This window comes from Microcebus murinus, chromosome 24 (assembly GCF_040939455.1).
Source record: "Microcebus murinus isolate Inina chromosome 24, M.murinus_Inina_mat1.0, whole genome shotgun sequence".
Lineage (NCBI taxonomy): Eukaryota > Metazoa > Chordata > Mammalia > Primates > Cheirogaleidae > Microcebus > Microcebus murinus.
Window position 1 is genome coordinate 31,814,257 of NC_134127.1, and position 13,591 is coordinate 31,827,847.

The window sequence follows — 13,591 nt, forward strand, 5'->3', positions numbered from 1 at the left end:
ACGCTCGCCCTTTGACCCCAGCCAGGGGCCGCCCTCCCCCACAACCCCTTTCAGCTGCGCCCCCCCCCTCGCCCTGTGGGTGGGCTGCCGCCTATTCCCCCGGGCCAGGGCTGGGGCACAGCCAGTGTCTGGGGCGTCTCTCTCTGGGGATGTGTCCCATGGGTGGGGTGGGGTGGCGTGGTTTGGGGGGCGCTGAAGAAATCAGTCCCCTCCATCTCCTACCTCTGGAAAACGCCCAAGCCCGTGGAGAACTGCCGGCACCGCTTCGTGGGGGCCGGGACCCTCCTCCGTGTCCTCCTGTGGCCCAGTCCAAGGGGCCTGGGCCTGGCCGGGGCTGCATTGGACCCCGACCACCCTGGCGTGTGGACTCGCTAAAAATCGGCCATTAGATATTGGATTCCAGCTTCCTGGAGGTCATTTCACTAATGAGTGCACCGCAAAGAGTTTCCTAATCCATCTGTGAGGGTGGCAACTGAAAGAGAATTTGAAAGCTGACAGAATAGGCGAGGGAAGGCATAGGAGATTTCCACACCCAGCAAGGAAGACTTTCCCGAAATGGAAGAAAGAAACGAGCAAACAGAGACACCGGTAGCCCGCCCGGAAAAGAGTCTGCCCCTTAGAGAAAGCACCCTGACCAGGTTCACCCGTGGGTGGGTGGCGAGCTAGCGGCATTCAGAAGAGCGAGGCCCGCAGTCTGTGCGGAAGACACCTGCGCTCGGGTGTGTGTGGCGGCGCGATTCACAAGCAGCTCTAGACGTTAAACCAAGGAGAAGCCAGGGAGTTCCCAACGCCCCAGGTGTCCTCAGCCCACGACTGGCTGCTGTGGGAATGCGAAGCCCGGCTCCTGGTCTCAGAGCGGGGTTCCCAGGAGGATCAGGCTGAAGCTGGGACTCGGCCTCAAAGTGTCCCCTCGCATGGCCACCCCCTTCCCCTTCCTGCTCCTCTACGCCTGGTGCCCCTCCATCCAGGGGCCAGACCTTAAAGAGTCACCGCAAGAGAATCCTGGTCCCAAAGGAGCCTTCTGGGGGACCGGTGCTGAGAGAGGTTGTGGGCATGGCCCGCTGGGGCTCTGCCCGACCCAGGGCTGAGAGATGCCACCTCCCAGCTCTGGGTCCCTGCAGGAAGTGTTGGCAAGCACAGGGCCGGTCCTCCAAAGGCCCAGGTGCAGGGAGCCCAGGCCAAGCAGCCTGTGGAAGAAGCCACTTGCCGTGCCACCCCGGGAACACGACTGCAGGCCCCGGCCCTTCCCACCTCCTCCTCCTCCTCCTCCTCCTCCTCCCCCCCCGGCCCCCCCCCACAGGGCACAGGGCTCAGAGACACCTCAGACTCTTGCTACCCAAAGTGCAAAGGGCATCAGTTGCTCCTCCAACCCCCCCCCCGCCCAGCAGACCACGTTGTCCAGCCAGCCCCCGGGCCTCCCTGGGGTGCCCAGCACAAAAGTGCAGACACCCACCGGACCCTCAATCTCAGTTTTCGGATGTTTTTGCCACTCTAAGGACCCGCAGGCCAGCTGGGCCTTCGGGCAGGACAGAGAGCCCCGGAATCCGACGTGGAGAGCTGCGTGTACGTCCCCATCAGGAGGCGGTCCCCACCTCCGCGGCTCTCCCCTTGCGGGGAGCGGCAGCCCAGCCGGCAGCCGCAGGGCCTCAGGGAAGACACCAGGCTGGGCCCCCGCGGCACAGCGGGGGCACGTCCCCCGCACTCACGCGACTTAGGGACGGCTGCTGGAGACTGCTGCGGCCACCCTGCTGCCGGGTTTCTGGAGGGCTTCCTGGAAGCAGCGTCCACACCAAGCCCTTGGAAGGCCCAGGCGACGGAGGAGCCGGTCAGGCAGGGGCCGAGGACGGTGAGAGGCCGGGCGGGCGGGAAGGAGCATGTCAGGCAGGGGCAGAGGACGGTGACAGGCCGGGCGGGGAGGAGCCGGTCAGGCGGGGGCCCAGGACAGTGACGGGCCTGGCCGGGGAGGAGTGCGTCAGGCAGGGGCAGAGGAGACGGGGGCTGGGTAAGGGTTAGGGTGACAGTTAGGGCACAATTCACAATCGCAAAGACGTGGAAGCGACCCGAGTGCCCATCCATCCAGGAGTGCATGAATAAAATGTGGCGCGTGGACACCACGGAGTGCCATTCGGCTGTGAGGAGCAGCGGTGAGAGGGCGCCTCTCGTGTTCTCCTGGCCAGAGCTGGAACCCGTTCCAGTAAGCCAGGTATCCCAAGAATGGACACACGAGCACCACGTGAGCGCGCTCACCGGCAAATTGGTACGAACGGATGGACGCCTAAGTGGACAGAGAGGAGTCACCTTCATCGGGTGGGTGTCGGGCGGGTGGGGGGAGGGGAGGGGCATACACATCCATTAGGCATGGGGTGGGTGCGCACCGACTGGGGGATGGGCGCACTTGAAGCTCTGACCCGAGGGGGGAGGCTTGGAGAGGGCAAGGCACCCGACCTTAACATTGGTACCCCCACAATACGCTGGAACAACATGAGAGGTATATGAATAAGAACACAGGGGGGGCCGGGCGCGGTAGCTCACGCCTGTAATCCTAGCTCTCTGGGAGGCCGAGGCGGGCGGATTGCTCCAGGTCAGGAGTTCGAAACCAGCCTGAGCAAGAGCGAGACCCCGTCTCTACTAAAAATAGAAAGAAATTAATTGGCCAACTAATATATATAGAAAAACAGAGCCGGGCGTGGTGGTGCATGCCTGTAGTCCCAACTACTCGGGAGGCTGAGGCAGCAGGATTGCTTGAGCCCGGAGATTGAGGTTGCTGTGAGCTAGGCTGACGCCATGGCACTCACTCTAGCCTGGGCAGCAAAACGAGACTCTGTCTCAAAAAAAAAAAAAAAAAAAACACAGGGGGGAGGGGGGCACGGGCAACACATGTCACCTGAATACTTGTACTCCCATCATCTGCTTGAAGAGAGAGAGAAAAGAAAATGCAATCCTAGAGGTAAGAGACACTTTTTAAAAATAATGAATCCGAAGAGAAAAGTAAAAGGAGGCCTGTGGAGCAGGTCTGGGTGTGACTCCGGATCCCCCAACATCAGGTGCCACCACCAAAGATTCCTGCGTGTAGCCCATAGAACCCCAAAAGCAACGGGACGAGTTCTGGTCACATACTCCCTCAAAATGACATCCTGGCCTTCTTCTGGAACTCCCTCCCCTCTCAGACTCTCAAGGTTTCCTCCAGCGTGTCGGTTCCCACAGAGCAGACCTTTGGTCTGAGACCTGACAGTCCAGATGCCACGCATGCTGCCGCGTGGCGGCGGTGTCGCGGCTTGGGACAAGAGGAGGCCCCACGGTGCGGGCTGGGGCGCCAGGCACCGCGGGCGGGCGCTGAGGGTGGGGGTGACCCCCACCCCGGGCCGCCGCCGCGCTCCCAGAAAGGGGACAGAACAAGAGGCAAAAAAAAAAAAAAAAAAAAGCAGCAGCCTGTGGCACCCGGTATTCCCAGGCGGTCTCCCATCCAAGTACTAACCGGGCCCGACCCTGCTTAGCTTCCGAGACCAGACGAGATCGGGGGCGTTCAGGGTGGTGTGGCCCTAGACGGCGGCGGAGGGCGCCCCTGCCCCGCTCAAGAAGCCGAGCCTCTCTGGGCTTCCCCGCCGCCGCCTCCCGCCCCAGGCCCCGCGCCGGGCCGGGCCGGGCCGGTTGAGTTCGCCGGCCGGGTCCCGCGGGCTCCCAGGGACGGGGGTGATGGGCGGGGCGGGGCGGGGCGGGGGGCTGTCTCTGTATACACACACACACACACTCACACTCACTCACACTCACACAAGATGCGCCTCCACGGCTGGACTCGCCAAGGTGGAGCCCTCCCAGCCCCCCTCGTCTCCTCGCCCGGCCTCCTTCACCTACCCGCTGCCCACCCCCAGCGCGTCGCTGCCTGCCGCTGACTGCGCACGCGCGGGACGCTCGCCCTTTGACCCCAGCCAGGGGCCGCCCTCCCCCACAACCCCTTTCAGCTGCGCCCCCCCCCTCGCCCTGTGGGTGGGCTGCCGCCTATTCCCCCGGGCCAGGGCTGGGGCACAGCCAGTGTCTGGGGCGTCTCTCTCTGGGGATGTGTCCCATGGGTGGGGTGGGGTGGCGTGGTTTGGGGGGCGCTGAAGAAATCAGTCCCCTCCATCTCCTACCTCTGGAAAACGCCCAAGCCCGTGGAGAACTGCCGGCACCGCTTCGTGGGGGCCGGGACCCTCCTCCGTGTCCTCCTGTGGCCCAGTCCAAGGGGCCTGGGCCTGGCCGGGGCTGCATTGGACCCCGACCACCCTGGCGTGTGGACTCGCTAAAAATCGGCCATTAGATATTGGATTCCAGCTTCCTGGAGGTCATTTCACTAATGAGTGCACCGCAAAGAGTTTCCTAATCCATCTGTGAGGGTGGCAACTGAAAGAGAATTTGAAAGCTGACAGAATAGGCGAGGGAAGGCATAGGAGATTTCCACACCCAGCAAGGAAGACTTTCCCGAAATGGAAGAAAGAAACGAGCAAACAGAGACACCGGTAGCCCGCCCGGAAAAGAGTCTGCCCCTTAGAGAAAGCACCCTGACCAGGTTCACCCGTGGGTGGGTGGCGAGCTAGCGGCATTCAGAAGAGCGAGGCCCGCAGTCTGTGCGGAAGACACCTGCGCTCGGGTGTGTGTGGCGGCGCGATTCACAAGCAGCTCTAGACGTTAAACCAAGGAGAAGCCAGGGAGTTCCCAACGCCCCAGGTGTCCTCAGCCCACGACTGGCTGCTGTGGGAATGCGAAGCCCGGCTCCTGGTCTCAGAGCGGGGTTCCCAGGAGGATCAGGCTGAAGCTGGGACTCGGCCTCAAAGTGTCCCCTCGCATGGCCACCCCCTTCCCCTTCCTGCTCCTCTACGCCTGGTGCCCCTCCATCCAGGGGCCAGACCTTAAAGAGTCACCGCAAGAGAATCCTGGTCCCAAAGGAGCCTTCTGGGGGACCGGTGCTGAGAGAGGTTGTGGGCATGGCCCGCTGGGGCTCTGCCCGACCCAGGGCTGAGAGATGCCACCTCCCAGCTCTGGGTCCCTGCAGGAAGTGTTGGCAAGCACAGGGCCGGTCCTCCAAAGGCCCAGGTGCAGGGAGCCCAGGCCAAGCAGCCTGTGGAAGAAGCCACTTGCCGTGCCACCCCGGGAACACGACTGCAGGCCCCGGCCCTTCCCACCTCCTCCTCCTCCTCCTCCTCCTCCTCCCCCCCCGGCCCCCCCCCACAGGGCACAGGGCTCAGAGACACCTCAGACTCTTGCTACCCAAAGTGCAAAGGGCATCAGTTGCTCCTCCAACCCCCCCCCCGCCCAGCAGACCACGTTGTCCAGCCAGCCCCCGGGCCTCCCTGGGGTGCCCAGCACAAAAGTGCAGACACCCACCGGACCCTCAATCTCAGTTTTCGGATGTTTTTGCCACTCTAAGGACCCGCAGGCCAGCTGGGCCTTCGGGCAGGACAGAGAGCCCCGGAATCCGACGTGGAGAGCTGCGTGTACGTCCCCATCAGGAGGCGGTCCCCACCTCCGCGGCTCTCCCCTTGCGGGGAGCGGCAGCCCAGCCGGCAGCCGCAGGGCCTCAGGGAAGACACCAGGCTGGGCCCCCGCGGCACAGCGGGGGCACGTCCCCCGCACTCACGCGACTTAGGGACGGCTGCTGGAGACTGCTGCGGCCACCCTGCTGCCGGGTTTCTGGAGGGCTTCCTGGAAGCAGCGTCCACACCAAGCCCTTGGAAGGCCCAGGCGACGGAGGAGCCGGTCAGGCAGGGGCCGAGGACGGTGAGAGGCCGGGCGGGCGGGAAGGAGCATGTCAGGCAGGGGCAGAGGACGGTGACAGGCCGGGCGGGGAGGAGCCGGTCAGGCGGGGGCCCAGGACAGTGACGGGCCTGGCCGGGGAGGAGTGCGTCAGGCAGGGGCAGAGGAGACGGGGGCTGGGTAAGGGTTAGGGTGACAGTTAGGGCACAATTCACAATCGCAAAGACGTGGAAGCGACCCGAGTGCCCATCCATCCAGGAGTGCATGAATAAAATGTGGCGCGTGGACACCACGGAGTGCCATTCGGCTGTGAGGAGCAGCGGTGAGAGGGCGCCTCTCGTGTTCTCCTGGCCAGAGCTGGAACCCGTTCCAGTAAGCCAGGTATCCCAAGAATGGACACACGAGCACCACGTGAGCGCGCTCACCAGCAAATTGGTACGAACGGATGGACGCCTAAGTGGACAGAGAGGAGTCACCTTCATCGGGTGGGTGTCGGGCGGGTGGGGGGAGGGGAGGGGCATACACATCCATTAGGCATGGGGTGGGTGCGCACCGACTGGGGGATGGGCGCACTTGAAGCTCTGACCCGAGGGGGGAGGCTTGGAGAGGGCAAGGCACCCGACCTTAACATTGGTACCCCCACAATACGCTGGAACAACATGAGAGGTATATGAATAAGAACACAGGGGGGGCCGGGCGCGGTAGCTCACGCCTGTAATCCTAGCTCTCTGGGAGGCCGAGGCGGGCGGATTGCTCCAGGTCAGGAGTTCGAAACCAGCCTGAGCAAGAGCGAGACCCCGTCTCTACTAAAAATAGAAAGAAATTAATTGGCCAACTAATATATATAGAAAAACAGAGCCGGGCGTGGTGGTGCATGCCTGTAGTCCCAACTACTCGGGAGGCTGAGGCAGCAGGATTGCTTGAGCCCGGAGATTGAGGTTGCTGTGAGCTAGGCTGACGCCATGGCACTCACTCTAGCCTGGGCAGCAAAACGAGACTCTGTCTCAAAAAAAAAAAAAAAAGAACACAGGGGGGAGGGGGGCACGGGCAACACATGTCACCTGAATACTTGTACTCCCATCATCTGCTTGAAGAGAGAGAGAAAAGAAAATGCAATCCTAGAGGTAAGAGACACTTTTTAAAAATAATGAATCCGAAGAGAAAAGTAAAAGGAGGCCTGTGGAGCAGGTCTGGGTGTGACTCCGGATCCCCCAACATCAGGTGCCACCACCAAAGATTCCTGCGTGTAGCCCATAGAACCCCAAAAGCAACGGGACGAGTTCTGGTCACATACTCCCTCAAAATGACATCCTGGCCTTCTTCTGGAACTCCCTCCCCTCTCAGACTCTCAAGGTTTCCTCCAGCGTGTCGGTTCCCACAGAGCAGACCTTTGGTCTGAGACCTGACAGTCCAGATGCCACGCATGCTGCCGCGTGGCGGCGGTGTCGCGGCTTGGGACAAGAGGAGGCCCCACGGTGCGGGCTGGGGCGCCAGGCACCGCGGGCGGGCGCTGAGGGTGGGGGTGACCCCCACCCCGGGCCGCCGCCGCGCTCCCAGAAAGGGGACAGAACAAGAGGCAAAAAAAAAAAAAAAAAAAAGCAGCAGCCTGTGGCACCCGGTATTCCCAGGCGGTCTCCCATCCAAGTACTAACCGGGCCCGACCCTGCTTAGCTTCCGAGACCAGACGAGATCGGGGGCGTTCAGGGTGGTGTGGCCCTAGACGGCGGCGGAGGGCGCCCCTGCCCCGCTCAAGAAGCCGAGCCTCTCTGGGCTTCCCCGCCGCCGCCGCCTCCCGCCCCAGGCCCCGCGCCGGGCCGGGCCGGGCCGGTTGAGTTCGCCGGCCGGGTCCCGCGGGCTCCCAGGGACGGGGGTGATGGGCGGGGCGGGGCGGGGCGGGGGGCTGTCTCTGTATACACACACACACACACTCACACTCACTCACACTCACACAAGATGCGCCTCCACGGCTGGACTCGCCAAGGTGGAGCCCTCCCAGCCCCCCTCGTCTCCTCGCCCGGCCTCCTTCACCTACCCGCTGCCCACCCCCAGCGCGTCGCTGCCTGCCGCTGACTGCGCACGCGCGGGACGCTCGCCCTTTGACCCCAGCCAGGGGCCGCCCTCCCCCACAACCCCTTTCAGCTGCGCCCCCCCCCTCGCCCTGTGGGTGGGCTGCCGCCTATTCCCCCGGGCCAGGGCTGGGGCACAGCCAGTGTCTGGGGCGTCTCTCTCTGGGGATGTGTCCCATGGGTGGGGTGGGGTGGCGTGGTTTGGGGGGCGCTGAAGAAATCAGTCCCCTCCATCTCCTACCTCTGGAAAACGCCCAAGCCCGTGGAGAACTGCCGGCACCGCTTCGTGGGGGCCGGGACCCTCCTCCGTGTCCTCCTGTGGCCCAGTCCAAGGGGCCTGGGCCTGGCCGGGGCTGCATTGGACCCCGACCACCCTGGCGTGTGGACTCGCTAAAAATCGGCCATTAGATATTGGATTCCAGCTTCCTGGAGGTCATTTCACTAATGAGTGCACCGCAAAGAGTTTCCTAATCCATCTGTGAGGGTGGCAACTGAAAGAGAATTTGAAAGCTGACAGAATAGGCGAGGGAAGGCATAGGAGATTTCCACACCCAGCAAGGAAGACTTTCCCGAAATGGAAGAAAGAAACGAGCAAACAGAGACACCGGTAGCCCGCCCGGAAAAGAGTCTGCCCCTTAGAGAAAGCACCCTGACCAGGTTCACCCGTGGGTGGGTGGCGAGCTAGCGGCATTCAGAAGAGCGAGGCCCGCAGTCTGTGCGGAAGACACCTGCGCTCGGGTGTGTGTGGCGGCGCGATTCACAAGCAGCTCTAGACGTTAAACCAAGGAGAAGCCAGGGAGTTCCCAACGCCCCAGGTGTCCTCAGCCCACGACTGGCTGCTGTGGGAATGCGAAGCCCGGCTCCTGGTCTCAGAGCGGGGTTCCCAGGAGGATCAGGCTGAAGCTGGGACTCGGCCTCAAAGTGTCCCCTCGCATGGCCACCCCCTTCCCCTTCCTGCTCCTCTACGCCTGGTGCCCCTCCATCCAGGGGCCAGACCTTAAAGAGTCACCGCAAGAGAATCCTGGTCCCAAAGGAGCCTTCTGGGGGACCGGTGCTGAGAGAGGTTGTGGGCATGGCCCGCTGGGGCTCTGCCCGACCCAGGGCTGAGAGATGCCACCTCCCAGCTCTGGGTCCCTGCAGGAAGTGTTGGCAAGCACAGGGCCGGTCCTCCAAAGGCCCAGGTGCAGGGAGCCCAGGCCAAGCAGCCTGTGGAAGAAGCCACTTGCCGTGCCACCCCGGGAACACGACTGCAGGCCCCGGCCCTTCCCACCTCCTCCTCCTCCTCCTCCTCCTCCTCCCCCCCCGGCCCCCCCCCACAGGGCACAGGGCTCAGAGACACCTCAGACTCTTGCTACCCAAAGTGCAAAGGGCATCAGTTGCTCCTCCAACCCCCCCCCCCCGCCCAGCAGACCACGTTGTCCAGCCAGCCCCCGGGCCTCCCTGGGGTGCCCAGCACAAAAGTGCAGACACCCACCGGACCCTCAATCTCAGTTTTCGGATGTTTTTGCCACTCTAAGGACCCGCAGGCCAGCTGGGCCTTCGGGCAGGACAGAGAGCCCCGGAATCCGACGTGGAGAGCTGCGTGTACGTCCCCATCAGGAGGCGGTCCCCACCTCCGCGGCTCTCCCCTTGCGGGGAGCGGCAGCCCAGCCGGCAGCCGCAGGGCCTCAGGGAAGACACCAGGATGGGCCCCCGCGGCACAGCGGGGGCACGTCCCCCGCACTCACGCGACTTAGGGACGGCTGCTGGAGACTGCTGCGGCCACCCTGCTGCCGGGTTTCTGGAGGGCTTCCTGGAAGCAGCGTCCACACCAAGCCCTTGGAAGGCCCAGGCGACGGAGGAGCCGGTCAGGCAGGGGCCGAGGACGGTGAGAGGCCGGGCGGGCGGGAAGGAGCATGTCAGGCAGGGGCAGAGGACGGTGACAGGCCGGGCGGGGAGGAGCCGGTCAGGCGGGGGCCCAGGACAGTGACGGGCCTGGCCGGGGAGGAGTGCGTCAGGCAGGGGCAGAGGAGACGGGGGCTGGGTAAGGGTTAGGGTGACAGTTAGGGCACAATTCACAATCGCAAAGACGTGGAAGCGACCCGAGTGCCCATCCATCCAGGAGTGCATGAATAAAATGTGGCGCGTGGACACCACGGAGTGCCATTCGGCTGTGAGGAGCAGCGGTGAGAGGGCGCCTCTCGTGTTCTCCTGGCCAGAGCTGGAACCCGTTCCAGTAAGCCAGGTATCCCAAGAATGGACACACGAGCACCACGTGAGCGCGCTCACCAGCAAATTGGTACGAACGGATGGACGCCTAAGTGGACAGAGAGGAGTCACCTTCATCGGGTGGGTGTCGGGCGGGTGGGGGGAGGGGAGGGGCATACACATCCATTAGGCATGGGGTGGGTGCGCACCGACTGGGGGATGGGCGCACTTGAAGCTCTGACCCGAGGGGGGAGGCTTGGAGAGGGCAAGGCACCCGACCTTAACATTGGTACCCCCACAATACGCTGGAACAACATGAGAGGTATATGAATAAGAACACAGGGGGGGCCGGGCGCGGTAGCTCACGCCTGTAATCCTAGCTCTCTGGGAGGCCGAGGCGGGCGGATTGCTCCAGGTCAGGAGTTCGAAACCAGCCTGAGCAAGAGCGAGACCCCGTCTCTACTAAAAATAGAAAGAAATTAATTGGCCAACTAATATATATAGAAAAACAGAGCCGGGCGTGGTGGTGCATGCCTGTAGTCCCAACTACTCGGGAGGCTGAGGCAGCAGGATTGCTTGAGCCCGGAGATTGAGGTTGCTGTGAGCTAGGCTGACGCCATGGCACTCACTCTAGCCTGGGCAGCAAAACGAGACTCTGTCTCAAAAAAAAAAAAAAAAGAACACAGGGGGGAGGGGGGCACGGGCAACACATGTCACCTGAATACTTGTACTCCCATCATCTGCTTGAAGAGAGAGAGAAAAGAAAATGCAATCCTAGAGGTAAGAGACACTTTTTAAAAATAATGAATCCGAAGAGAAAAGTAAAAGGAGGCCTGTGGAGCAGGTCTGGGTGTGACTCCGGATCCCCCAACATCAGGTGCCACCACCAAAGATTCCTGCGTGTAGCCCATAGAACCCCAAAAGCAACGGGACGAGTTCTGGTCACATACTCCCTCAAAATGACATCCTGGCCTTCTTCTGGAACTCCCTCCCCTCTCAGACTCTCAAGGTTTCCTCCAGCGTGTCGGTTCCCACAGAGCAGACCTTTGGTCTGAGACCTGACAGTCCAGATGCCACGCATGCTGCCGCGTGGCGGCGGTGTCGCGGCTTGGGACAAGAGGAGGCCCCACGGTGCGGGCTGGGGCGCCAGGCACCGCGGGCGGGCGCTGAGGGTGGGGGTGACCCCCACCCCGGGCCGCCGCCGCGCTCCCAGAAAGGGGACAGAACAAGAGGCAAAAAAAAAAAAAAAAAAAAGCAGCAGCCTGTGGCACCCGGTATTCCCAGGCGGTCTCCCATCCAAGTACTAACCGGGCCCGACCCTGCTTAGCTTCCGAGACCAGACGAGATCGGGGGCGTTCAGGGTGGTGTGGCCCTAGACGGCGGCGGAGGGCGCCCCTGCCCCGCTCAAGAAGCCGAGCCTCTCTGGGCTTCCCCGCCGCCGCCTCCCGCCCCAGGCCCCGCGCCGGGCCGGGCCGGGCCGGTTGAGTTCGCCGGCCGGGTCCCGCGGGCTCCCAGGGACGGGGGTGATGGGCGGGGCGGGGCGGGGCGGGGGGCTGTCTCTGTATACACACACACACACACACTCACACTCACTCACACTCACACAAGATGCGCCTCCACGGCTGGACTCGCCAAGGTGGAGCCCTCCCAGCCCCCCTCGTCTCCTCGCCCGGCCTCCTTCACCTACCCGCTGCCCACCCCCAGCGCGTCGCTGCCTGCCGCTGACTGCGCACGCGCGGGACGCTCGCCCTTTGACCCCAGCCAGGGGCCGCCCTCCCCCACAACCCCTTTCAGCTGCGCCCCCCCCCTCGCCCTGTGGGTGGGCTGCCGCCTATTCCCCCGGGCCAGGGCTGGGGCACAGCCAGTGTCTGGGGCGTCTCTCTCTGGGGATGTGTCCCATGGGTGGGGTGGGGTGGCGTGGTTTGGGGGGCGCTGAAGAAATCAGTCCCCTCCATCTCCTACCTCTGGAAAACGCCCAAGCCCGTGGAGAACTGCCGGCACCGCTTCGTGGGGGCCGGGACCCTCCTCCGTGTCCTCCTGTGGCCCAGTCCAAGGGGCCTGGGCCTGGCCGGGGCTGCATTGGACCCCGACCACCCTGGCGTGTGGACTCGCTAAAAATCGGCCATTAGATATTGGATTCCAGCTTCCTGGAGGTCATTTCACTAATGAGTGCACCGGAAAGAGTTTCCTAATCCATCTGTGAGGGTGGCAACTGAAAGAGAATTTGAAAGCTGACAGAATAGGCGAGGGAAGGCATAGGAGATTTCCACACCCAGCAAGGAAGACTTTCCCGAAATGGAAGAAAGAAACGAGCAAACAGAGACACCGGTAGCCCGCCCGGAAAAGAGTCTGCCCCTGAGAGAAAGCACCCTGACCAGGTTCACCCGTGGGTGGGTGGCGAGCTAGCGGCATTCAGAAGAGCGAGGCCCGCAGTCTGTGCGGAAGACACCTGCGCTCGGGTGTGTGTGGCGGCGCGATTCACAAGCAGCTCTAGACGTTAAACCAAGGAGAAGCCAGGGAGTTCCCAACGCCCCAGGTGTCCTCAGCCCACGACTGGCTGCTGTGGGAATGCGAAGCCCGGCTCCTGGTCTCAGAGCGGGGTTCCCAGGAGGATCAGGCTGAAGCTGGGACTCGGCCTCAAAGTGTCCCCTCGCATGGCCACCCCCTTCCCCTTCCTGCTCCTCTACGCCTGGTGCCCCTCCATCCAGGGGCCAGACCTTAAAGAGTCACCGCAAGAGAATCCTGGTCCCAAAGGAGCCTTCTGGGGGACCGGTGCTGAGAGAGGTTGTGGGCATGGCCCGCTGGGGCTCTGCCCGACCCAGGGCTGAGAGATGCCACCTCCCAGCTCTGGGTCCCTGCAGGAAGTGTTGGCAAGCACAGGGCCGGTCCTCCAAAGGCCCAGGTGCAGGGAGCCCAGGCCAAGCAGCCTGTGGAAGAAGCCACTTGCCGTGCCACCCCGGGAACACGACTGCAGGCCCCGGCCCTTCCCACCTCCTCCTCCTCCTCCTCCTCCTCCTCCCCCCCCGGCCCCCCCCCACAGGGCACAGGGCTCAGAGACACCTCAGACTCTTGCTACCCAAAGTGCAAAGGGCATCAGTTGCTCCTCCAACCCCCCCCCCGCCCAGCAGACCACGTTGTCCAGCCAGCCCCCGGGCCTCCCTGGGGTGCCCAGCACAAAAGTGCAGACACCCACCGGACCCTCAATCTCAGTTTTCGGATGTTTTTGCCACTCTAAGGACCCGCAGGCCAGCTGGGCCTTCGGGCAGGACAGAGAGCCCCGGAATCCGACGTGGAGAGCTGCGTGTACGTCCCCATCAGGAGGCGGTCCCCACCTCCGCGGCTCTCCCCTTGCGGGGAGCGGCAGCCCAGCCGGCAGCCGCAGGGCCTCAGGGAAGACACCAGGCTGGGCCCCCGCGGCACAGCGGGGGCACGTCCCCCGCACTCACGCGACTTAGGGACGGCTGCTGGAGACTGCTGCGGCCACCCTGCTGCCGGGTTTCTGGAGGGCTTCCTGGAAGCAGCGTCCACACCAAGCCCTTGGAAGGCCCAGGCGACGGAGGAGCCGGTCAGGCAGGGGCCGAGGACGGTGAGAGGCCGGGCGGGCGGGAAGG

The 13,591-nt window shown here is 63.5% G+C and overlaps 3 non-coding genes across 3 annotated transcripts; all 3 read right to left on the reverse strand.

Moving 5' to 3' along the window:
• Positions 1-3,426: 3,426 nt before the first annotated feature.
• LOC142864183 (5S ribosomal RNA) lies at positions 3,427-3,545 on the reverse strand. The gene has a single exon (XR_012914768.1). It is a non-coding gene; the product is annotated as a 5S ribosomal RNA (ribosomal RNA).
• A 3,785-nt stretch (positions 3,546-7,330) lies between these two features.
• Positions 7,331-7,449, reverse strand: LOC142864184 (5S ribosomal RNA). Its single transcript, XR_012914769.1, has one exon. It is a non-coding gene; the product is annotated as a 5S ribosomal RNA (ribosomal RNA).
• Positions 7,450-11,239: 3,790 nt separating this feature from the next.
• Positions 11,240-11,358, reverse strand: LOC142864185 (5S ribosomal RNA). The gene has a single exon (XR_012914770.1). It is a non-coding gene; the product is annotated as a 5S ribosomal RNA (ribosomal RNA).
• Positions 11,359-13,591: the final 2,233 nt, after the last annotated feature.